The sequence below is a fragment of the Chaetura pelagica genome, unplaced genomic scaffold (genome assembly GCF_000747805.2).
Source record: "Chaetura pelagica isolate M959 unplaced genomic scaffold, ChaPel_1.0 scaffold363, whole genome shotgun sequence".
Classification (NCBI taxonomy): domain Eukaryota; kingdom Metazoa; phylum Chordata; class Aves; order Apodiformes; family Apodidae; genus Chaetura; species Chaetura pelagica.
The window spans coordinates 1,366,695-1,391,856 of NW_009952720.1; the positions used below are offsets into that span (position 1 = coordinate 1,366,695).

The 25,162-nt window shown below is 41.6% G+C and overlaps 1 protein-coding gene across 1 annotated transcript in view; it reads right to left on the reverse strand.

Annotated features, from left to right (window-relative positions):
• RASAL2 (RAS protein activator like 2) overlaps positions 1 to 25,162 on the reverse strand; it is a 95,746-nt gene that overhangs the window by 69,530 nt on the left and 1,054 nt on the right. The window contains exon 2 of the mRNA XM_009994642.1: positions 18,368 to 18,491. The gene's annotated coding sequence lies outside the window, so the exon portion shown is untranslated. The remainder of the gene's footprint in view (positions 1 to 18,367; positions 18,492 to 25,162) is intronic.

A 25,162-nucleotide genomic window follows, 5' to 3' on the forward strand; every position in this document is an offset into this window, starting at 1 on the left:
CTGGTGTTTACTCTGACTCCCTGACCTACTGGTTTTCCTTGGGCATACACCCTCAGCTGGAGCAGGGAAACAGCCAGGAATGATTTTTCTTATTTAGACAAAGTTATTTGGATGACAACTCTGACATGCAGACAAGTGAAGGAACAGCTTAGTAAGGGTTGGGGTTTGGGTGGTGATTTGTTTGAGGATTTTTTTTGTCTTCTGTGACTAGTCTTGATCCTATAGATAATAGAGAAGTACAAATTTTGAGAAAAACAGCTTCAGATGAGAGAGAACTAAACATGGCAACATCCTGGTGCCATGAGAATGTGTAAGAGCCACACTGATGGCTTTAAGTATTTTGGGAAAAAAATTCAACATGATCAATATATGATATTACACTGGCCATAAAATTCCTTAGGTTTCTGGTCAGATCATGTAGTAACTGTCACACCATCCCATTAACTGATTTACCCTCTTCCTACAAGGCTTGGTACAAGGTAACAGCTTTATGTAGCACTCCCACAACCAGCTCAACTTGCTTGTTTTCCGCATAAGCCAAATAGCAGCGATTCTTGCAGAGCAGGGTGGAGGGTGCTGTGCCAACAGGGAGCTTTACTCCACCCTGAGGTCACTGCTTGCTCCCTTTCCATGTCAAGAAACCGCAGCTTTGCCGACATCATCAGGTGGGAGTTGAACTCTCCTTGATTGACACAGACCAAAAAAAAACAACAACCCCCCAAAAAAAGACTAACGCTCAATAACCTGCACTCCTAACACCAGGTAACAAGACAGAAAACCCACCACCAAAAAGCTCTTCATGTCTAGTAGCCTGAAAGCAGGCAGCTTGCACTTACCAGGTATGCAGCAGAGAAGCAGGAGCATTCTGGAGCATGAGTGGGTATGACCAGCAATATGATTTCCTACCCCTGCCTATGAATCATGTGGCCTCCCTCCCCCTTACTCCCCAGTTCCACCTGTGTTTATAGGAACACTATGTTAATCTCTAGGTAAGCATCAAAATCAGGCAACTGCCAAAGCCCAAGGCCTTTCCAAACACTAGAGATCAGCACAAGAAAGGCAGTACATGAAGGGGGTGTTTTTAATCTTTTGCCAAATTAGGGACCAAATTTAGTGGTGAAGGCTGGCAACACAGCAAGGGAAGAGACTATAGTTTAGGGGATTTTTAAAAGGACATACCAAGTCCTCCATCTTGTGGACATGGGCTTCATTTCTGACTGATGCAACATCTTAAAGACTGTTCTCGGACACAGGCGGGCGTTCCTCAGGAGAACCTAGCTGACATTTTAGCCTGACCTCAGGACACATCAGGACAGGACTTTAAAAGCCTGAATGCCATGAGAGCTGGCACCAGAATTACACTGTATTTTGCACATTTGGCATTTTTCCTGTAGCCATTACCCCTGGAATCAAACAAACGTGGAGACAATTACAGCCTCTATTCTAGAAAAAGGACCTGGCTTTCACAGTTTGAGTGCAACTGAGCTTGAAAATCTGACAGAAGCCTGCTCCAAAAAGGATCAAAACAAGCACAAAAAATGAATGAAAAAAAATAATATTTCCAGTCTCTTTTCTAAGCCAGACTTGAAGTTTTGAATGCTCATGGTTGGCACCACTTGTGAAGGTTGCCCTGAGGCCTCCTCTAAGCAAAGCTGTCAGCAGAGCTGTTCCACTTCTCTGGCAGGTGTCTGTGTCACAGTGCTGCCCTCCTGAAGACCCTGCCAAGCAGGCTGCAGGTGTGAGACAAGGAAAATGCAATACTGTGTCATCAGAGCAGATCCACTGCCTGACTAGGGAGCAGCACCATTCAGCTGTGTAAGGAACCTCTGCCCAGACTCACCAGAGCTATTTCTAGCAGCTCAGATAACCAGCTATGACACAACTATGCAGCCCAATCTTTACAGTTGTTTACCACGACAATTTCAGCACCATTCCCCATTAAATCCATAACATATCCAGTCAAAGCCAGTTGACCATTTAACGTGGAGATGCTACTGTTGAAACTATAAGCACTGGCTGTAGTTGCTTCATTTGCTTGCTGACTTCTTGTGCAGATCTCCCCCTCCCCTTCTAGAAGCAGCCACCCATATATATAGAAAATTAACTGGAAGGGGATCATTAGGTCTCCCTCCTGCCATTGGCCCAGTTTCAAGTCCCACCATTATTAGCTCTCCTTAAAAAAACCCAACCACCTGGTGCTGTCTGATGCCAATTAGCTAAGAAATCTAGATAAAAGGAATTATTCCCTTTGTGGAGAAGTAAAGCTTTGAAAAGGTACGTACCTCTACAGGCTGGAAAATGAATCTGCCTCTTGATGCCAACAAGCCATTTACAAATGCCATCCATGCCCTGTGTTTTGCTGCATCACAGAATTCTCTGACTTCCAATATTACATTGCTGGTGCAACACTTATTCCCAGCCACCAGAAAATGGCAAGGAGCAGGTCAAGCCCCAGCATACAGAATGCCACTTCCTCCTGCTTGTATACAAATGAAGCTGATTTGTTCCCATGAGCTTTAAAGAGCCATGACAGATCTTCCTGACAGAAGTCACCTTAAGTATTCATTACCATTACATCATTTTCCCTCCCCACAGATTTTTAGAGAGAGAAAGCATGAGAGCACCCACAGAGTCTCAGACAAAGCTAGGCACAACATGAAGAATTTGCAGGAAAATAAGTTGTCTGCTCACGTCTGCCTTCCAGAGCTCCCCAGGATTGTATTTTTAGTTCACTACCCTATTAACATGTTAATTGTATGAAAGAGTCCTTCAAAGAGATGAGAAATAATAAAGGGTATCTCCTGTTAACCAGCACAAAATCACCTAAATTAAACTTGTAAGGGGCCAGGATTGTGTTGGCTTGAGCTTTTCTGATTTTTTTTGGCCAAAAGTTTGCTTGGTTTTGAAAGAAACATGTTTGGAGAAGAAAAAAAAAAAAAGGCAGAAGGTTTTCACTTTCTGATCATGTAATTCAAAAGCAGCTGCAAAACAACCTCATTGGTTCAGTCTAACAAAAACAGTCTCTCCAAGTTAGCAAATTAGTATTCTCCCAGGTCTACAGATGAGGAGGAAAGTTATTAGGGACGACTTCATAATCTGCACCTATTAAAGGCTGTTTCCAAGGGAGAAAAAGAATTAACTCAGGAGTTTCTGTTCCCGGATTCCTTAGGCAACATTTACTGCTTTCCTAGCTACTGAAAAACATCTAGCTATACCAAAAGGCACAAAATTTAAATGTTTTCTAGCCTGCTATCACTTAACAATCCATTTTAAGACAAAAGCTGCTAGAAAAGCAAACTGCATTACTAAGACAGTGCCCCTTATATATTGAAAAGAAAACAGAACCCTGTGTTTTTATGAGCAACCTGTAGGATTCCCTGAACTGCTTTGATTTACCATCACTTGCTGGAGGCCAGGAAGCAAAGCTGACAACATAACCTGCTGAAAGTATCATGGAATGCCAGCCACATGTAAACACCAAAAAACATTCCCACAACATGCCCCTGAAGAATGATGCCTGGCCTTAGCCATAAGTCCAGTGGCATATCAAAATGTACTGACCTGTGTTAGGTCGGTATGGGCTTTCAGGGAGAGGGAGGAAAGGAGACCTAATGATTTAAGTAGGAACAAACTGGATTTTTAACTTTGAAATCCATTTTAAAAATTTGGTTTTCCCCTTTGTTTGAATACTAACATATATTTTCTGTACTAGGGAACAGAAAAGTACCAATAAGCCACTTTTATTCATCACATTGAACCTATGTAAACATCTATCAGAAACCTGTGCATAAAACTGAAATAGTGGAGTCAAGAGCAGCTACATACATGCAAAGAGCAGGTACACACGTGCAACATAGAGGAAAAAAAACCCAAATAACTTTAAAGTTTCCAACTGCTCCAAGCCCAGTCACTTTAAACCCCCAGCAAGACACCTCTGTGCCTCCTGCCCAGTCCCGCCTCACTGGCAACACAGCAGCAACCCAGTCCCCTGTTTGCATGGCCCGTGTCCAGGAGGGATCTCACTCACCTGTGAACTGCATTCTGCGGTAATTCCTCACTACTCTCCCATGGTCCTGCCACCAGGCCAGGCAGAAAGGCAGCGTCACCTCCGAGCTGCTCTCCTGCCCGGGTTGTCTCTGCCTCAGCCGCTCTGGAATGCAGCAAAGCCAGAGTCGAAGCACAAACCTCCCTGCTCAGCTCCTCGGCTCCAGTTGAACAATCCCTGCCCTTCGGTCGGTCGCCTTCCCCCTCAGCCTCTGGGCTGCTCTCTGTTCTCCCTGCAAACAGCCACATAATCTTCCCGGGACGGGCAGACGCTTCATTTTTTTTCCCAGTCCCAAGGGAGGGTGGGGGGAGCTGAGAGACACAGCGCAGGCTGTGGGGTGGGGTGGGAAGGGGGTGTGAGCAGGAGGAGACTTGTGTTCAGCAAAAAAAAAAACAACAAACAAACCAAACAAAATTCGGGGATTTCAAGCAGCCGGCTCCAAGCCTCAAATCAGCTGCAGGGGCTGGTACCACCGCATCAGGCAAGGTGGAAACAGGGGCTTGTCAGCCAAACCAGGAACTACACCTGGATGTGTCTGACTGAACTGTTACCCCACTTCAAACGTCTCTACAGCTTAGTACCAAAAAGAGAGTCACTTGCCAATGAACTTTCCCCCCACCCTTTGCTTCCTGCACTGCCTTTTTTTTTTTCCCCCTCTCCTTAAATTAATTCTACAAATCTACAGCTTTGAAAGTGACCCGGTTAAGTCTTGATACCACAGCCTTTATCCTGAGCTCTGCTCTTGTTTTTATCCTAGAGCTGAACTTCCATTGCTCTCAAATAAAAAGACAAAAGCTGCTCTTTAAGACTCAAAAGCAAAACCCCACACAGTTTGGCTGCTGCTGCTGCCATCATGATGTCCCTTGGACATGATGATGTCTCTGCTGACAACAGCAGGTCCAATTGGATCAGTTGAAAAGCCCATGGTTTGAGTCCCAGCAGATCCCACCTGCCAGTCAGGGACTGGAGCAGCCAAGCACACATGCAAGAAGAATGCAAAGTTGTTCAGCCTGTTGCTAAATAAGTTCACAAAGAGCTGAGAGCCTCTCTCCTACCTTCTGCAATGCTTGAAAGTGAGTGGGGAGGGGAGTTGAACATACCTATTTGACTCCAATTTTGCCACTTGTTTGCAACACGATCACTCTCCTCTGAATCAGTCCTTTATTCCTCTCATGCTACCCATCCTTGTTTTTTCCTTGCTGGATAATTTCAGAGGAGTTTCTGGACGTTCTCTTGGGCAAAAATCTCCCACACCCTCCCAGTGTTTCCCCTGGAAGAAACACTGTACTGGGTCACTCTACCCCCCTGCCAAGGCTCACGTGAGAAATCTGCGTGAAAAGCACAGCACAGCTCTGGGGAAAACAACTTGTTGGACGCGTGTTTAAACAACACTGCACAGTACAGAGGATCCTGATTGCTCCCTCGCCCTCTAAAGCCAATCGTAGAACTTACACACCCAGGGATCTCACAGCACTGGAACAGAACAGCAGCTCCAGAGCAGACGTTTCTCTCTCAAAAAGAACCGGTCGCTACCAGGGGTGTAACAACACAAACAGTCCCTAGAACAGACTAATTGGTTTGACCTGCTGCTTAGAAATGCCTGGTTACTGGGAACAGTGGGGCAAAACGGTCTCATGTTCTCAGCTGATCCAGATTCTGCAAAAAAGCAGCAATAGCTTGAAGTGTTGGCAGTTTACTCTCTCTCACCACCCTTGCTCTGCAAAAAAAAAAAAGCCCAATACTATGGTAATTATATGGAGCACTTCATTCCAGAGCACTGTACCCACTGCATTTGCAGCACCACAGAAAAGCATCTCTCTGGAGGGTGGAGCAACATCAGACAACCCATGGATACCACAGGGCATGATAGAAAAGATGGAAAAATGAAGGACTGGGACATTAAAGTTACCCTTTACATCTCTTCAAAGAGTCCTCATGCTTTTATGGACAAATCCCAACTTCTTTTTTTTTTTTCATTTTAATTTTGTCTGATTACATTTCTGGTTTTTGTTTCCATGTCTTGTTTGGTTTTTTTTTTCATTTCACGACCTTTAGGAATCTCTGTTTTTCAATCAGGTTTCAAACAGAAGGGTTAAACTTTGGATCCAGCTCTGACATAAGGCCATAGTCTGCCTGCTTCTTGCTAAGAAGCCATTTCAAGTGACTTGGGAAAATTCAGTCCTGGCATCTTTTTTTTTTTTGTCAACCCTAAAACTTCCTGCATTGCCCTTAAAATAAGACTGCTGAAATGCTGAAGGAGCTTTTTGACTCAAGTAAATACACCTGCTGAAGACTTAGGAAGAGATAGTGAATCAGGAAGATACTAAAAAAAAAATTAAAGAAAAAATCAGGAAGGGGGGGAAAAAAAAAAAAAAAAGGCAAACCATACAAGTGCTTGGAAGTGTTCTAAGAATCTCCCAGAAATTCAAAATGCAATTTGCAAAGTCTAAAAATAAAAGTTGTTTCCAAAAGATTCTGACACTGAATAAAGATTGTCAAAAAACCTTGGATAATATTGTCTCACCACAAGACTTTTGTTTAAATAACCAGTCTTCTGACAAATGACAAATCGAAGATTTTTCTAGTCATTAAAAAAAAAAAAAAAAGCCTGTTGAATTGGAAAAACAGGAGGTTGCCACCCAATAGTTAAAAATAAAATGTTAGTACAATGGATTATCTAGTTCTTGGCCTCCTCTGCTGCCTCTGTTCAGACTGGGCAAGTTTACAGCTTCTGTCTGTGGAGGTGGCTGCTGAAGAAATCTACTCCTAGAGCAGAGCAGAAGCACTAGAGCAGAACAGATAAAAAAAAAAGAACTGAGATTTGGACCTTTTTTTTTTTTCAAAAAAAAAAAGAAGTTTAAAAAAAGTCAAAATTTTAAGTGTAAATCCATTGCTTTTAGCATAAGTCATTTATAATTCAGGGCAAGATGTCAACTTAAGGTGTATCTCCCTATGATCTATGTGAATCACTTAAAATTAGAAATATAGATGGCAACACTCAACTAGCTGAAGATTTTTTAAATGCCAAATTATGCAGGGAGAGAAGGTAATAGAAAAATGTTTTAATAAACTTTCTCTTCATATAGCCAGCATATTCCAGATTAATTTATCTAAAAAACCCACCCATCTATATTCAGCAAAGTTCCTGTTACTTTGTCTTATGCAAAGGACTCACAAATTAATTTTAAAACTGGGCAACATCATTAGGTTTTCTAACATCTTAGGGCACTGATAATCTGAAAAAAATTGTATTATTGTAGTATTAACTGAGTGTAGCTTGTTTATAAGGAAAAAGTATTGAATTCAGCCCATACACTTCCAAAATTCAGTGTCTCTGAAATCCAACACAAACCATTCCTTATATCCTTCCTGGGTGGAACTGTCCCTTCCCTTGTCAAAGCAAGACCAGAGCACTAATCCATTGATGATTAAAAGTGACCAACCTTTGGAGGCTCCACTGGGGTTTCCCAGCCTTTAAGCCAGCAATCCCAAACCTCACCTGCAGCCAAAGGGTAATGAAATTTGCCCAACACTGCAAATGTGGGGTCAGCAAGGTTGGTGACTCTAGACTTCCCTGCTACTGTTTTAGCCCATACAAGCCACAGAGCAGTGGGAAAAGCCCATCAGCGAGGAACAAATGAGATGACTGGAGTTCTCAACAGGCCGATTCTCAGCTAAATTAAATCCAGTTTGCTGAGAAAAGAGGCTGCTAGGCAAGGAAATATCTGCAGTTCCATCAGAGATGAAGGGAAAAAAAAAAAAAAAGCATAAAAACCTTCAGTTCTTCACTGGGTAATGCAAAAGGAAAAGTAGTTTCAAATATGCACCAAGAATGATTAGCTTGTAGCCAAAAGCACTTTACTGGACACGAAGTTGAATCTTAATGGACACTAATCACTGCTAGAAGGTAGAGTCCTCTCCATCTCCAAGGCTTCTTTTGGGAATCAGGGATTTGCTTGTGACACAGAAGTGCCTGTTAGAACTGAGTTTCTGATGAACTCCAGCAGAGTTCAACAGCCCACTTTTCCTCTGTGGCTCTATTATTTTTCTTTTAAGTTAATTATCTCTCTGCTGTGCTGCTGAAACATTTTTGTCTGTTTTGCAGATAAAAATCACAGTTCTAATTCTGTCCTACCCCTGTGCTATGAAAGACTGATCACTTACAACAGGGGTAGCAAGTTAGTAAAATACCCAGTATGTGCTTGATTAAGTCTAATTCAGTACCTAAGCCACCTTGTATATTATGAACGTTTTTATTTATGCACCAATAAAAAGTAGTTCACCCACAGGAGGTGTGTCACTGCCCCAGTGAAGTGTAAATATCACATTGTGGCACAGGAAATACTGCAAACTCTGCTTCTTTTATTTATTTGTTTTAAACTCTACTTGTCTACTTCCCAGGGGTATTGTAGAGATTAATTAGCTCATGTTTATAGAGTATTTTGAGGATGTAAGAATATTCCTGCCTGATGGAAAACAAATCCCCTGAGGTCTTGCATGGAAAAACCCAATATATAACTGACAATGGATTTCTTGTCCCATTATAGTTTTCTTCTGCCATCCACAACCAGAACTAATTATAAGGAAGAAACTTCCCCAAAACTTTGGATCTTAGGGCAGCAAAGACAAAAAGTTTGCAGCACTTTTTATGCAGATGTATAAAACCTTTCACTGAATACCTTCAGAACCATTTCAGCACAAGGCAGCTCAGCTGCACAGATGGAAACCTGCCAAAGGCCCCAGTAACAATCCATAATGCCATATCAAAAAAAAAAAAAGGATTCTCAGGTTTTAATAAAGATACAGGGCAGCTCACCCATGATTATAGTACAAAATCAGTGAACCCTGCTTGTCCATATTTGCTTGTTAAGAGAATGTCTAACATATCATGACATGGAGAAAGTATGTTGAGGAAAGAGGGAGGTATGAGAGAAGACTGGTTCAACTCTCCTAGAAACAGCACAAAACCAAGGAAAAAAAAAGAAGTGACAGTCCCAAGCTCCATTAAAATAAAAAATGTGATGGTGTTACCACTCAGCATAGTGCACTTATTATTTAAAACAAATCTATTTCCTTAAAGATCCTGGAAGCATGACTTGAATGGCCCTCCAGAAGGACTCCACATTTTTCCCATTGTTTGTACAGGCTTATTCTTCAAATAGTGTGTATTTTTCTTGTTTTGAAGCCTGGACAATAAAAAGATTACAGAAACATATGAATGCTATAAAGGTGGATGAAGTTGTAGCATAACATACATATGAGATAGGGAACTTAAGGCTGTGCCTAGGACAGAAAAATGTGCAACCCTAATGAAATAGTTTCCAAAAGTGAGGCATGACTGTGCTGCAACCATGAGCCCTAACTGCAGTGCACAAAGGCATACCAGAAGTAGTTCAAGTAACAGCTGTAAGAATGGGAGAGCACAGACTTCAGTGGTGGCAGAAGTGGGTAGTAACCCAAGCTCTTTGGAAAATCTTCCACAGCCCTTGTTCCCATCTCTGCTGCCCTGGCTCCACTCTTCCTGTAAAGCCCACTGGCTAGATGAAAGCTAACACAGAGCAGCTCCTCCTTACACCCAAGCCACTATAACTCCAGGCTGCTACTAGGGGTGAAAGCAGAAACAATTTGGCTCTCCTACTGTCCTTAAGGCTCCCACCATTTCCTTTGTGTTAGAGCCACCACATGGCTGCAGGGTTATTTGGAACATCTACCAGATCAGATTCAAAGCTCCTCAACACGATGTTGTTGTGAACATAACTTGGCTGCCTGAAGTCGACCAGATTCACTTGGCACGTGATAGAACCAGCACCAAAGAGAGTGGTAAAGCAGGGAGACAGAAGAGAACTTTGTATGTTTAGTTTCATACAAACTAGATGCACTTAATCCCATTTCATAAGTATTTACCTCGGTGAGTAGCAATTTATCATAAAGCAATAAACTGCCCAGCAACTAATTCCGTAACTGATACTAAAGACTGAACGAGATTTAATTGCATCAAAATCTTTAAATCTATTCAGCAGTTCCAACAAACTCAAGACTTGAGATGAGGAAATCCAGGTTGTAGGAAGGAAGCTTAATTTTCCATTAAGTGTTAAGCTGGTTGTTACTGAAGGAAAAAAAGCAAGTATACATGGTTGAGTGAAGTGTAATTACTTTTTGCCACAAGATCAAACAACTATAAAAGAGAACCTACAAAATGTAACAATCCATGGTAAGCTCCTGCATGATTTAAGGCAGATTTCTCTAAAGAATTTTATAAATAGCTTTCTATTGTTGTTGAGAAAACTAAGGAAAAATTATAGCTTCCCTCATAATAAACTGAGGTTTGGTTAGAACACAGTCAACAAATCTGCCCCACATGATCCAAGGGCTACCAGTTCTTAGCAATTACTGCATTGCACAACACACTCTACAAAGTTCTCTTTATGCTCACATAACAAAACTATAAAATCTCTAAAGTGACTTCTTGTGTGTGCTGGAAGCAGTGGGCAGGAATGTAATAATTCATTTTCAAGGGGAAAAAAAAAAAGAAAAAAGAAATCCTAATGGATTACGTGTCCATATTAGAAAGTTAAGATTATGGCTTCACATCCCTGTTAATCTCTGCTCTGAAAAGGTTTAAGATCTAAAGAGATAAAATTTGCTCCATGATGAAACTTGGCTTTCAGCTGTGTGCAAGGGAGGACTGTTTCAACAGCATTCAGAACAAAACAAAAATCCTTTGGCTTCACTTGTGTTACAGAAGAAGAAAAAGATAGCAGCTTGGCAATTTTCTGCATACAAATAACTCCAATTGCCCAGGGGAATGTCACTGAGATGCAGGCATCCTGTTTGTTACCTCTAGCCTCCCTGGAGTCAGTTTTAATTTCAAGAAGAGTTGTCTAAATTCTTCATCTTTCCAAAGCAGCCAAATTGCACTTTATATTGTCCAAATTTCAGGTTACCTCAGGGCTTTTCCCAAAGTTTCCTCACCTCTTTTGTGGATGCAGAAGAGAGCAGGACACTTTTCACACAGTAGGTGTTTCCAAACCTAAAAGCAGCTGTATTTCACATGAGATTTTAAAAATGCAGCTCACAGTTTCCATGTATTTGCAGCTTGGAATAGAACAGGATGGGTAAACAATGTCATTTAAAGACAGTTAAAGTGTTAGAATTTCAATTGATCTTGGGGTAGCTACAATCTCTACTAATCATACCCAACAGTCACAGCACTAGGAGATCATGATCCAATGCACTAGACAGGGAGGCAGGCAAAATAAAGTCTTTAGCAAACTCTTTTTTGTGCTATTATGTGAGCCAAAAGCTTCAGATCTCCACCCAAAAAAGGCTCACATGCTTGGCTTCTGCTGACCCTGTGAGGTCAGGGCTGAAGTGGTGAGAACCTGCACAGCACCCACCTCCAGCTCATTCTTTGGCCACCACTGAGCTGTGTCAAACCACAGAAGTGCAGACCAGTGCTTTCTGTACTGAGCTCATTTCAGTGTCACCTTTCAGCTGCTGGGGATCATTCCAATTGTATTACTTGGTAGAAAGCACTTGGGCATCAAAAAGAGGAGAGAGAAAAAAAAATATTCCCAAAGGAATGAAGGGTTGCTAATTTAAATGAAAAAGGCAACAGACAGTAATGGATCTGATCCTTCAGACTCCAGAGTCTGCATAAAGAAAGATGGGAATCTCTCTCACATCTGTACTTGTGCATGTATATATGAACACGCTCGTGCAAGCCCAAATTGGTCAAACCCAAGGAGCTGCAAACAAGTCAAGTCAGCACATCTGAATCCATCTTCCTGCCAGAGATACTGCTACACAACACACCCCTCAATTTGAGGGCTAAACCCAAAGCCTTATTTTGCATCCCTGCATGCATAACTGTTGACAGGAGGTGAGTATTTAGCAGACACAGTGAAAAAGGAGACAGTGCTGTTGGGAAAATTCTTGCTCACAGTGAATCCCTGCAGCTGAGATACAGGGAGCTACAAACTGCATTTTTTTCACTCTCACTTTCTAATTCTTTGTAGGCAAAGTTGGGTGGTGGAAAGTGAAGGGACAGCACTCAGTTTTGCTGAAAATGACAGGGAGCCCATTGTTTCAAATCCCTGCATCTTTCCCAAGGAAATCTTTTTCTGAATATGTAAAGATTGGTGCATTGCAGATCCTTTGTGGCCTGGTCAGTGAAAGAATCTCTTTTCTTCCAAAAGTGTCTCCTTCTTTCCCCCCCTCCCCCCCTTGCCTTCGAAGTAGTAACACTTTTATAAGAGGTACAGACCAGGCAGCAGTGAAACCAGGTGTCACTTAACTAATCTTCTGTTGCTCAATTCGTTTCTCAGCCTCTGTACATAACCTTTCAAAACAGTACAGAGGCAGGATTTCTGCACAGCTAACTGGTCACCTGATAGCAATGCCAAATGGTTCTGGCACCAAAACAGACTGGTGCTTCATTTTAATAATTTCTTCTGCTCTTTCCACGTCCAGAGAATTTTCTGAATTAGGTGGAATTTTTACTTCAAAATTGGAATTTTTACTACAGTAAATCAACTTGATAGAATGCAAAGAGGGTGGTCACTAAGATGAAAATCTTTCAACTGTGCAACTCAGACAGAGGATCAGGAGGTGAAAAGTAATGTTTAAAGCTCAAAATTCCACCTACACTACACTTCAAAATTGTACTTGTAGTTCAAAGTACAGAAAGAAGATTTTAATTATTAGCTCTAAAGTATACTCCTCAAGTTGTTAAGAGATTTAAAAGGAATTTTTGCAGCCTTCATCTTTCTGAAAAAAGTAGCAATAGCTGCAGTTGCTTTGAAACTCAGCCCTCTCACTTTCATGCATAACTTGAGGAAATTCAGCTTTAAAAACAAATTCCTATTTGGGTGAATTACCACTCAGCTAGAATTTGAGCCACAATTCCAGCACTGGTTGTAAGGAACCACTTCCAGTTATCTAGTCCTGTTTTCTACTTGGAGCAGGGCCTTGCCAAGACCTGGTAAGGTCTGCTGTGGCTTTGTTCAGCTGAACCACGTAAGCCTTAAAGGATGAAGTTTCTACAGCCTTGCTGAACAATCTGTTTCAGTGCTGCACTTCACAGTGCCAAACCTTCTCTTAATCTCTCCATCTCAATCTCCACAAGTGCAATTTGTGGCCATTCCCCCTTGTTTTATCTGCCATTATTGAGAAGGGTTTGACTCCACTACCACTAACTCTCAAGCAGCCCTAGATTATCAGATGAACTCCTTAGCCCTTTTTTTTTTTTCCAAACTAAACAAGCTCAGCTCGCTCAGCCTCTTTTTATGGGCTCCAGATTCCTCACATCCTTCTTCAACTGGTGGGCCCAACACTGGACCCAGTACTCCCCATATGTCAGCAGGTGGGCATCAGTGTGACATCTCTTCCATTGCCACTTTAGTGGCTGCAAAGACAATCTTTAGAGACACACAGAGAACAACTCACCAGGGTGTGGGAGATGACTCCCAAAGAGGAAGAAGAGAGGAAAGCAGTGGGTTGTGTGGATGAAACTGTACCAATGGATGGGGAGAAGGGCTGCAGAGCCAAGAGGGGAGTCAAGCAGCTGAGCAACAGCTAATAATAAGCTACCAAGAGTGTTAAAGCACTAAAGGTTGGTTCTCTGATGAAGTGATGATGAGTCCCTCACAAAAGTTTTGCAAGGCTGAATAGACATTGACATATAGTAGACATTGTGTATGCAGAGCTGACTGCACAGAAGCTCCTAAAAAGGTGTAAGGCTTGCATACCCAGACTGTCCTGACCCCTCCAGCCAAGCAAATGGACAGACACTTTTGTCAGCAATAAAGGTAGTTTAAGGAATCCCTGCCTCTTCTCCAACTGCTTGTCTGTATTGCAGAACCATTCCACCAGAGCTCCTCATTATGTGCCATGTTAATATTGCTTAGAACAATTAGATCAGTGACAGCAGCAACCAGAAAGCACACTAGCATTTAGAGTGGGCAGAGGGTGCAAACTATGTTTTGCCACTGATTAGACCAAGTGACTGGACACAAAAAAATTTCTCAATGCTAGTGACTCAAGGTGAGGAGAACAAAAATTTGCAAAGAGCATCTTCACCTCTGACCTGCTTTCAGCAATCTTTTCTCCTTTGTATTCAGGGGTGACAGAAAAAGCAGGGTTAACTTGTTTCAACAAGTGAAACTGTCTTAATTTTCTTCTCAGATGACTTAATCTCAAAATTTAAAAATAAAATCCATTTGCATCCACACCAACCTTTCCAAGCATCAGAAACACTCAAAAAACCCTCTCCATGATGATGTTTTTCCCTAACAATTTAAAAAGAAAGTAAAAAAAACCCCAAACCCAAGAAGCATTTCCTCACTTTCAGTCCCTCCTGATAGTTTCACGTATACAGACAAAAACCAAAATCTCATATTAATGCCACAAAGATGCACCCAGATGCCAGAATCAAAACTTTCACTACATATTCTCCTTAACAGCTCTCATTTAGTGTGAGCAGGTGGTGAGAAGGAAGCAGAGTAAGGGAGAGGAGGATTATTTTGGGATAGGAAGCTGTAACTGTTACTAGCCTGTCAAACAGTATGAATGGTGGAAATATGAATCATGCTTTGACTGTGTGAATGGTTGATTTCAATATGCTATTATAAACAATTATCTTCTACAAAAGATGTAAATACACCTGCTAGGAAAGAGCAGGATCTGAAATAGAGATGGAGGTAAGTACAAGGGATGGACCAGCTTGAGTTTTCTTCATCTCACCTCTTCCCAGATCATTTAGGCCCTGGTCTCCAGGGCCTGTATCACACTTCATAACAGAACTAGCTTGAAAGAAGAAGGAAAGAGGCTGTCAAGCTGGAGCTGGGAAGAAATTACAGCTACATTTTTAGCTTCCCTGAATGGAAGCACCTCTGCGTAAGTGCTGCCAAGATAGAATCAGAGCAAGTAAATTACTTATTTAGAGTGTGCCTATTCACTCAGAGAGGTATTATCACAATGATACAGATTACCTACCAAGGAAATTCCACAGGATATCTTCCAATGGAGAACGAGAGGGCTTGCCAACACAACTCTGTGTACAATGTACCTTCCAGATGGGAATCAAGAATTTCAACATTAGCAACAACTTCTCCACTGCCTAGAAGCAGAGGTCAAGCTCTTAAACTAGCAGTAAATGGCAAGTGCCCTCTGAAGTTACAGTTTTTAAATTACCTTACTAGTTTTCACTGTTTAAACAAGCCACTGTCTAGCTTGTGTTTTACCTTTGTGTCTGCCCCTCTGGCTCTGTTAGAGGGTGACTAGTGGTTCTGCCTGCACAGAAGGGATGGATCAGCTGCTCCTCTAGCAGCTGCTGAAACATCACAAATTACAGCTTACTGTACTGAAGCATGTGGAAATTGGTCTCTATCTTAGTACATGGGGCTGAAACCACAGTGGTTCACAGCAGCTGCCCCACCAACAGCTGAGCCAACCCTGCAGCAAGGGTAAAAATGAAAAAGATGGCAAGAATGACTACAACAGCTCTTGGGTAAAGCACACTTGACTTAATGGTGACCTTTGGTGAGTTCTGCATCTCTTACTTCAACTTCTCAGCTGTAAGATGTGGGTAGATTCTCTCCCACACACTTCCTAGGAACAGTGCTACAAGGATGTGTGCACAAGAAAGCCACAGAAATCTGCAGAATGGGTACTACTGGTGCTGCAGAGCTCTTGAAGAACATGCAAGGTTCTGGTTGCTCAATTAACAGAAGGACTGACCTCATCTGATACTCTGGGCATTTCATACAAGGTGTCACTGCAGTGCTAGAGGTGAAAAGCAGTTCCATCATCTGATTTTCTCTTTTAAAAAAAATTGGTTTAAATAATTCAATTAATGAATCAATAGCAAGGCAAGTACAGCAGCCTTGGTTAGGGAAACAAACAAAAGCCATTGCTATGCCCTAACGTCTGCACTAGAGCCAGCCCTAAGGAGCTCTTCTGCAAGTAGCAATTTCAGATCTCATCTCATAAGATGCAACTCCTGTTGTTGCCCTGTTATGCAAGTGATTCCCTAGGATAAGCTAGATATTCTCATCAGATCTACACAGCAATTTCTCTACTAGATATTTTAGCCACCTTTGCTGCCCTTTTCAGCTTTTCATGTCCATTCTAAAGCTATTTTAGTCCAGTTGTTATATGCACTGCTGGTGATATGTCCTGGCTTCTACCATCCATTTCTTTCTCTTTATAAAGATGTTCAGTGGTTTCCTTAACCAGTTTGTCCTCTGGCTCTACATCTTGACACCAAGCTATTCCCACTACTGTCAATATACCTTTTTTTTTCTATTAGGAGAAATTCTGTGATCATTGTAAGACATACTTCTAAGACGTGCAAAACAAGGCACTACCTAGAGTGCTGCAATCAAGAGATTATATATAACCTTCCCTCTCACTTACCCTCATCCTTCCTCACAGTATGGGCATTGCCCAGTTTTTCTCCAGCTCATGCCTTTCTTCTTTCCCTCCCACTGCACACCCACTTGCTTTAGCTACACACTTTGTGATGTCTATATTCACTGCACTTACAGCTCTCACGGGGGGAAGACCATGTGGATAGGACTTTCTTTTGTACTTTTGATATATTCTTGCCAGGTGAACATTAGGTAGCATGCTACAAGATCTGAAATTGTAGCAAAATACAGAGTAAGGCAGATACCCAAACAGCAGAGTCACCTATTCTGTATGGAAGTTCAAGAAAAGTGAAGATGGTTACAAGGCTACATTTAAAAACGTAACACTGGGATTTTCAGCTATTCAAGATGCTCAGTGAAGTCTAGAAATTCTTCTCCAGATTTTTTTGCACATGGTATAGAAATAAAAGGCATTGAAATCATAGATTTTAAAGGTCTTTTTAGCTTGGAAAGCTGCAAATAATATTCACTGCCTAGCCCCAACTGGTTGAAATGTAATTCTTCATTCACTTCCCCAGCCACACACTGGAGTGAGTCCTTTGCCTATAGCATTGTTTCAGTATGTTTAATACTGGTTTTAGTTCTGAAAAGAGTTGAGTATTTCTTCATATGGCACAAAGTGATAATTCAGAGCTGTGCTTGAAATGCCACAAACAAATCCAATAGGGTTTCTGTTTATGTCACTCATCCCCCAAGTGTTTTGAAGTTTCTCCCTCTTAAATCTCCAACCTGCCCTGCTTCTCTTTAGGCTTCTCATCTAGGAATCAAACAAATCCAAAAAAAGAATATTATCTGCCTTCCTCAAATAAGGAAGAGTTAAATAGTGCTATTGGCAAGTGCAAATAAGTACTACAGTTGCAGTGTATTCATTAGAGTTTGAGAAGAGTGGGATTTTTAATTACTTGTGTGCACTACACTCACAGGGTAAAATTCTTCAGCATAAACAAAGAGCTGAGCCTGTGAAATGAAAAATACCTTACCTGCACTTCACCTTTGATAACACTGTTATCAAGGCTGCTTTACTGGTTAGATGAATGTTACCTTTTTCCTCATAGCTCACTCTCTTCCAGGGTCAGTATTTTTTACAGCTGAACTAAGGAAGAATCACTCCTAGAACCTATCAGCCTATGCTAAGGAAAGCTTCTTGCTTTAGAATAGAAAGAAGAGTTCACTTGTGTGTAGTTGCTGCTTCCCTTTGCTCTTCCTTTCTTCTGGAAAGGGTTGGAATGATGCTCTTTATGCAACCACAGGTAGGGTGGAATAAAGAGAGGGAATTGGGCTGAATCTGGACTTGGGAAACTATTGCATCATAGCTTTTGTCTGTAATTTTTAATACCTGCCCTTTCTTTTGCTTTCCCTAGATTTCAACTTGTGCAATTAGGCAGTTAGCTGGTTCTTTTAGGAACTGTGCACTGAACAGGCATGAGACAAGTTACAGAAAAACCTGTTATCCAGTACTTGTTCTGAAAATATGAGGCAAAGGAAATTCCAGAGAGACTCAGAGTAGAGGTAAAACATAATCATCAAGCTGTTCTAAGAACCAGCAGGGACCACTTAATGGGTATCTGCAAGAGCCACATTTCTCTTCATCTGTGCTCAGCAGCTCTCAGTTGTAAAACCCAGCTACAAGCCTTCCTGTGCACAGGTTCTCCAGTACCTCATAATTAACCTCACTGATGTTTGGGACAAAACCTGGCATTTGGAAGGTGCATTTCTGGCAGGCACACACAAACACCACCTCACTGGCAGGATCTCCACCACCAGCTGCTGCAACGCTACCCACCTCAGCAGGCTCCTGGGCAAGGATGCTTGCCTGGGAAGCAAGTGTCCTCTGAGACAGCTTGCAGCTGCCAACTAAAATCGATTTGTTGTGGCCGAGGTTTTCACTTACCTAGTTTGGAGGCCCCCTCTGGTGGGTACTCGGGGAACTGGCCCTCGGAGGGGACACTCACCGTCCTGCGCAGGCAGCGCCCTTTGGTAGCATCCTGAGGCTCCTGGACCCCATCGATAGGCACCTGCATAAAAAAAAGGATGCCAACAGCTGTTAGACACACTGTTCACGTCATCTTGATAAGAACAAACCTTTCTACTCATCTGGAAAGGACTTTCAGATGTGGTTCAGCATGCCTGCCCTTACCACGATATTCCTGAGGTTTCCCAGGAAAGCTCTGCAGTGCTGAGTGAGGAGCATCAGCCCACAGGCAGCCCAGAGGTGTGCACCAACCTGTGGTCCAGAGGGATCCAGGCACCACAAAGCCAACCCACCTGACTCACAAGGCAGTCCTGCCTTTTGAAACTGGTTCTCCAGTGCCAGACCCACTGCCACCCAGCCTTGCCCACTTCCACGCTGGGAGAGCCAGGCCAAGGCTGCTGGTCAGATGGCTGCATGAGCAGCTTTGAGATGACAAAAGCATTTGGGTTGTTTCAGCACAGATTCTGCAATCAGCTCCAGTGTGACAGAGAGAAATGGACTGGTTGAACTGGGCACTCTGGGGATACCCTCTGGGATCAGGTCAAACTAATCCTAAAAGGAACCTGGAACCTGTAAATGGGTGGGAGTACCTTAAGCCCTTATATTCAACAGTTGGATGAAACCCCAGGGATGAGGGAGAGATGCAGTGCTCAAGGGCTGTAGAGCTGCTCAGTGCCCCAAACATCTCAGCCCACTTTTGACAGGATCTTTTGGCACTGGCTCCAACAGTACAACTGCAACACAAGCAATATGGCCATTTATTTTCATATAGTTATGTAAAAGCTAACTTGCAACTAAAGGAATAGAAGCCTCTGTCATATTTCCTGTGCTGCTTATCCTTTCTTATCTTCAATCATCTCTGCAAACTGGGTATTAATAGCAAACAAGAAGATATTATTCATTTATTCTGAAGGTTGTAAAAGATGTAAAAGATACTGCACTATTTTAGAAACAGGCTGCATGACAATGGCTCTCACAATCCAGTTCTGGCATTTCCTGACTTTTAAGCACTTAGCATTCTCTTAAGGTCATTTTTTAATGCTATTTATTTCTATGCTAGTCTATTTGTCTCCTTCAAACAGGGCTCATTTTTCAAAACAAGTTTCCCAGATCCCTAGAGGTTTTTCTGTTAAGGCTACTACTTTCTTTGCTGGTAGGATTTTACAGCAGCTCCTTTGACAAACAATCTCCATGCAAGAGGACATCAGGATGTTAAGCAGAGACTAATTTGGTAGCTTATGCCACATTTCACTCAATCAAGATTACATAATAGATTTTCAGTTTTCACCTGGAGGCTCTATTTAGTCTTATTCCCTTCTAAATGTTCTTTTGCTCCACCATCTCTTCTGCCTCTCCTGATTTCCTTCAGAGCATTTTTGGCAGGATATCTGATCTCCAAAAGACCTACGACCAGTTGTACCACATGCCTGCTTCTGCACACCTTCAAAGCACCAAGCTACCTCCCTGACACCTTCCTTTCTCAGTGGGCTTGTTGCACCTCCACCTGACTCTTAGCTCTGTACCAGTACAGCTCCTCTGGGCTAGATTTCTCCACTAATAGATTATTATTTTTTTTTTAAGCTTAAAAAGGAATATAGTCCCTTTTCCTTTAATGACACCTCTTTGGTACCTCTGTGTGCTTTCAGTCCCAGGATGACAGAGCCATCTTTTAATACACTGACATGAAAAAATAAAAGTGCTACCACCATCCTGATAACAGTGTGTGTAAGAACAGTGATGACAGCCAAGAGGATGCTATGGATGTACAGACCTGCTGTCAAGGGTGAGGAGGAGAATGGTGGTTGAGGCCACACTGTCCTTTGTGTCCTTGGGAAAAGTAAACAGGCTGCAGCACACCGGAGTTGGTGTCAGAAGCAAAGCTACTTCTGCATACCAGAGATAGGATTTATCTTCAAAGAGTAACTAAGCCATTAACAGGAAGACTGCCTGAGAGCCCAGGTCCTAATTCTGGGTCACTTAGCCTTCTGTACTTGACATTTGCCCAGACTATGAAAACACGGTTAGGCTGCACATTAAAAAAAGGCCACTGCTGTAGTTACATTTATCTATAGTCCACACCTGCTTTTGTTAGTGTATTTCTAATGGCTTAAGAAAAAAATGATACTGTTTATTTCACTCAATAATTTTACAAACTGTACAAGGAACAACACTGTGATACTACATAGCTTGATCTACACTAGAGAATATGCAAACACCCCATAATTTCATTGACAAGATTAATGTAGCAAAGTAAAGTAACCAAAAAAGATCCCCCTTTAAGCCTGATTTAAAAGTGCTGTGTTATTTTAAATAACACTCCTCCAAAACCATAGTCTGAGTCTATATTGACAGAAAAGAACTAACTCCAAGACTGCAGGACCAGTATTTACTGCTTAGCATAAGATCAAAATGCTCTTCAAAATGATCTCTGTCAGCAGCTCTGCATCTCTCTGGGCTTTGAAAAGGTATGTGAGCTGCCCTGTGGAAGGTAAAATGGATTCACAGATCAGGTAGCACCAAAACACACCAAGCTCACAATTAAATACCATGTAAACACCAAGCCAGACATCTGCAACCTCCCTGAGCCTCCTCCTCCAGCCCTTGCCATTCCAGCAAGCACTTCAGAAGAGGGTTGAAAAGAATGACAGTCAGGGCTCTAATGGCAATTTAGGCTTTCAGCTCTTTTTTTTTTCCCCCATCCAGGTTTGTTATCCTGTCCTTTACCCTGTGAAAAATCCACCAACCTGGGAATCATCTGACCCTGCATCATGGTGAAGATGCCAGTTCAGGGCTGGATTCTGAGCAGTGTAACCCAGAGAAGGTGGTGTGTAGGGACAGTCCAAATGCTGGTACTTTTGGCAAACATTTGGCTTTATTGATCATAGTCCACGTTTCACTGGCAAATCTCATCATTTAAAGAGGACAGATTCAGAGAACTTGGACTCTAAACTCTTCCAGAGCATCACAGCTCACCTGCCACTGGACATGCTTTTTAAATTTAAAAGGCCTGTATTTGGGATTTCTAGTAGTTTGATGATGAAGAGATTTCAGAAGAAACAGGAGTAAAAATTTTACAAGCATTTTATGCCTCTTCAAGGCAAACTGAGCTGGGCTTTTTTGACAAGAAGAAGTAGTAGGAAAAAGGTTTTTTTTACTGCAGACAGATTTTTTGAGACTGGAAAAACTGATTCATTATAAAAACATAAGAACTTGCAAACTCTTCTGAACAATCATGTCAACAAAACTGTTAAATAATTCATTTTACTTTTTACCTTCCATGAGAAGGTTAAAAACCAGCTGATATTTTTTTACATCAAAATCCACTTTTAAAACATTGACTACAAACAGCTGTTTGGGCTTTGGGAAAATAATGAATTTAGAAAAGAAATCACACTTGGGAATTGAAGCAAATCTTCTTACGGTTGGGTCCAGCTTTGACAAACTCCTATTTACAGGTAAAACATCCTTGCTGAAAGATGCCAACGTGACAAGTCTTTGGAGAATGGCTGAGAGCACTTCTAAGGAACCTCCCCTGAGGGCCCATACATCAGTGTCTGCTCTTGCTGTTTTCTCTAGGGAGCATTGCTGTCATTCCACTACTGGTGTCAGTCACAGGAGACTGAAGACTAGGAAAAGACATCAGAGATGTCCTGCTTCTGGCCTCTGTCACCAGCACTAACCTGTGGCAGATCTTGTCACAGGGAATAGAGGTCTTTACTATCCTTTACACTTGATTTAAAAACACTTCTAAACCCAAAGGGAAAAAAAAATGAGGTTTTGGGCACAGGGAAGAAAAAGTAAGGGTTTCACAAAGGGAAAAAGCATTTTTTCATATTTGCTCCCAAGTGAACACAAAACTAAAAGGTTCTGCAGGACAGCAGCCAAGTTTCAGACCAAGACTAACTACCCAAACCAGATGCAGCGACTTGTCACATCCCTCATGAAAGTGCTGTGCAATGGATTATCTCTCTGAAACTGCTCTTCATAAACACTAACTCATTCAACTGATTTCACAGACCCTTTTACTGTGCCCTCCCAGCTCTTATCCTATAGAACAGGTTTCACAGATGATGAAAATACCAACACCTTCCTCCCAGTGGGGAAATTGTCTTCCTTGTAGAAAAAAATCTGATTTCTAAGTGCATCAACCTAAACCTGTTCTCCTAGTCATTGAAGATGCTGCTAGATAGAACCACACCATGATATAGTGTAGAAATTGCACATCTCCTGTCACTCCTGACTCTTTATTTGCTAAGTTGTATCCCATGTCCTTTCAAGGGGTGCATTTCCTTTCTACTTTACCTTCTGGCCATCAATCTCTTCCCTTCATTATTAATCTTCATTCTCCAGTCTTACCTACTTTCATGTTATGAAATTGACAAGGTGTTGAGTAATTAATATTTCTCTACACTGCACAAGGTGATGCCATTAGACTGTTTTTGCCTCAGTAAATACAGATATTTTTGGATCAAGTTGTAACTTTAAATGTCTCTGATTTCTACCCTACTCTGTTCCTTGTACAGCACAAAATCTCTCTTGCTTTCCGAATAAATCATAGTGGTGGGATAGTATGAGAAAAGAGTTTTCTTATTACTCTGTTTATTTCTGTCCTGCTCCCCCAGTTTTAAAAATCTGTCCAATTAATAATGCAGTATTTTAACAGCAGTAGCTGAAAGAAACCAAACTTAGCATTACACTTGAAACACTTAAGACATCTTTAATTTCACTGTTGGTATTTTGTATATGCTTTCCTACTTTTTGGGTTTGATATACATACTTGCATAATGATTTTACCAAGTATAAACATCAAACATTCCTGTTGCCTTTCAATTCTACACATGCTAAGCTTCTCGGATTATTATTCCAGGAAGTAGCAAAGCAGATGCACAGAGAGTTAAATGAGATGCTTCAGACTTTTTCATGTTTTCACATTACACCAGCCTTGCAATGATGCAAGTGGTGCCTTTTAGCTGCTGTTAACATCTCTTCCTTCTTCCCCCACACCCCACCCCCTTACTGATGGGTATAATTCTGGCCCTCACATCTTTCTAAGATCCTCTTCAGCAGTTAAAAAAATTCTGACCTAGCCACTCTATCAGCAATTTCCATGTTCAAAGCAGGAAATTATCCACCTTCAGCTTCTTGTTCCCTGTCTCACAACATTTCAGGTTAACAAAAAACCTCCTCCAGCAGCACCTTTGCAATAATTTTACTCCAAACATCATCTTCAGTTTTTTTTCTATAAGTAAACTCCCTCTTCCTCATTCACCTGCTCTTTTGCTTAGGCTCCCTGTACCTGTGGTCCCATCCATGGGCTTTTTTCAACTCCTCTCCCAGACACTTTTCAATCATTTGCTCTTCCCAAGCATCTCTCCCCAGTGCTGTCTTATGCGTTTGTTCACCCTTACTTCAAGATGATATTTCATAGAACCTTTTTCAACTCTGAATGATTTGCCAAGTAAAATTTATTCCTTCCCATTCTCATGGAAGCTACACAGGATACTACGGTTTAAAAAAAAAATACAATATATAAATCCAGAGTATCAGCTCTGTGTCTCTTAACTTGCAGTTCTGATCCTGTATATTTTGCCTTTCTTTAAGGGCTCATATGTACACACTGTCATGTGTACAGACTCAAAAGCTAGACTAAGACATCCTTTTATTTTCCTACAGAGTACTCACGACTCTGCAAGGAGTTCCCCTTTTCCTCTCACTTAAAGGTAGTCCCAAATCACTTGAAAATCAGAATGGCAAACCTGACTCCAGCTACTGGCTTCTGAAGCACATCACATTGTCAGCATGTGGAGTCACACCTGCACCAAAGGCATGTCTGCTTGGTCCATCTCCATGCAGCATTTCCCAAAACAAGTTATTTCTCATTATGATAGAGCAGGCAGGCTCTTTTTGAGAGCACAATGCAAAGATTCACTGTGCCACTCAATTTTTGGGGGTTACTGCTGTACTTAAAACCCAGGCTCTGCATAGCTTGACACTGAATATCTTCAGCTTCTGACAAAAAACAGTGTATTTAAACATATTATGTAATGACTTAATACACCAGTGATATGTCAGACTTCCCATATTTACTCCTCAGGATCTAAGCAAAAGATTCATCTTACTCCCAGCAAAATGCTTTAAACTGTGGTAGGAGAAACTAAGAACCCCCAAGTGCATGATTACCACCCTCAGACACTTATTTGTGATACAAGCCAGTGTTGTTTCCCATTCAATTTCTTTAATGAGATGCATCCTTTTAGCCCAGGTAAATGTACCACTGCACTGGCACAGTACAGTGTTAGGAATAGTTCTCACATGTCCTTAAGTTTCTCCAGTATGTACTTTAATTCCTTGGGTGACAGTCCTGTCAGACTAGAACAAGAATTACATAGTAAACAAACATCATGATAAAAAAAACCTACATTTGATCACCTCTCCTACACATTAGCATTGATGTTGTTCCCTTCTAATAACTCAATTCCTTCCCTAAACCATTTCCTCCTGCTCTCCCTATGCAAGGAAATATTTCAGCCCTTGTAAATAAACTAAATCATAGTTGAAGATGAATAATACTTAGTGCTGCATCAGAAAACAGGTCTTATGCTCTCAGCCTGTACACACCCATGCACAAAAGCTTCAAAAGAATAAAGAAAAAAAACCAACAACAAAGAATTCAGGTCATCTCCAAACGTAGGAAATCATAGTATTAGACTCATT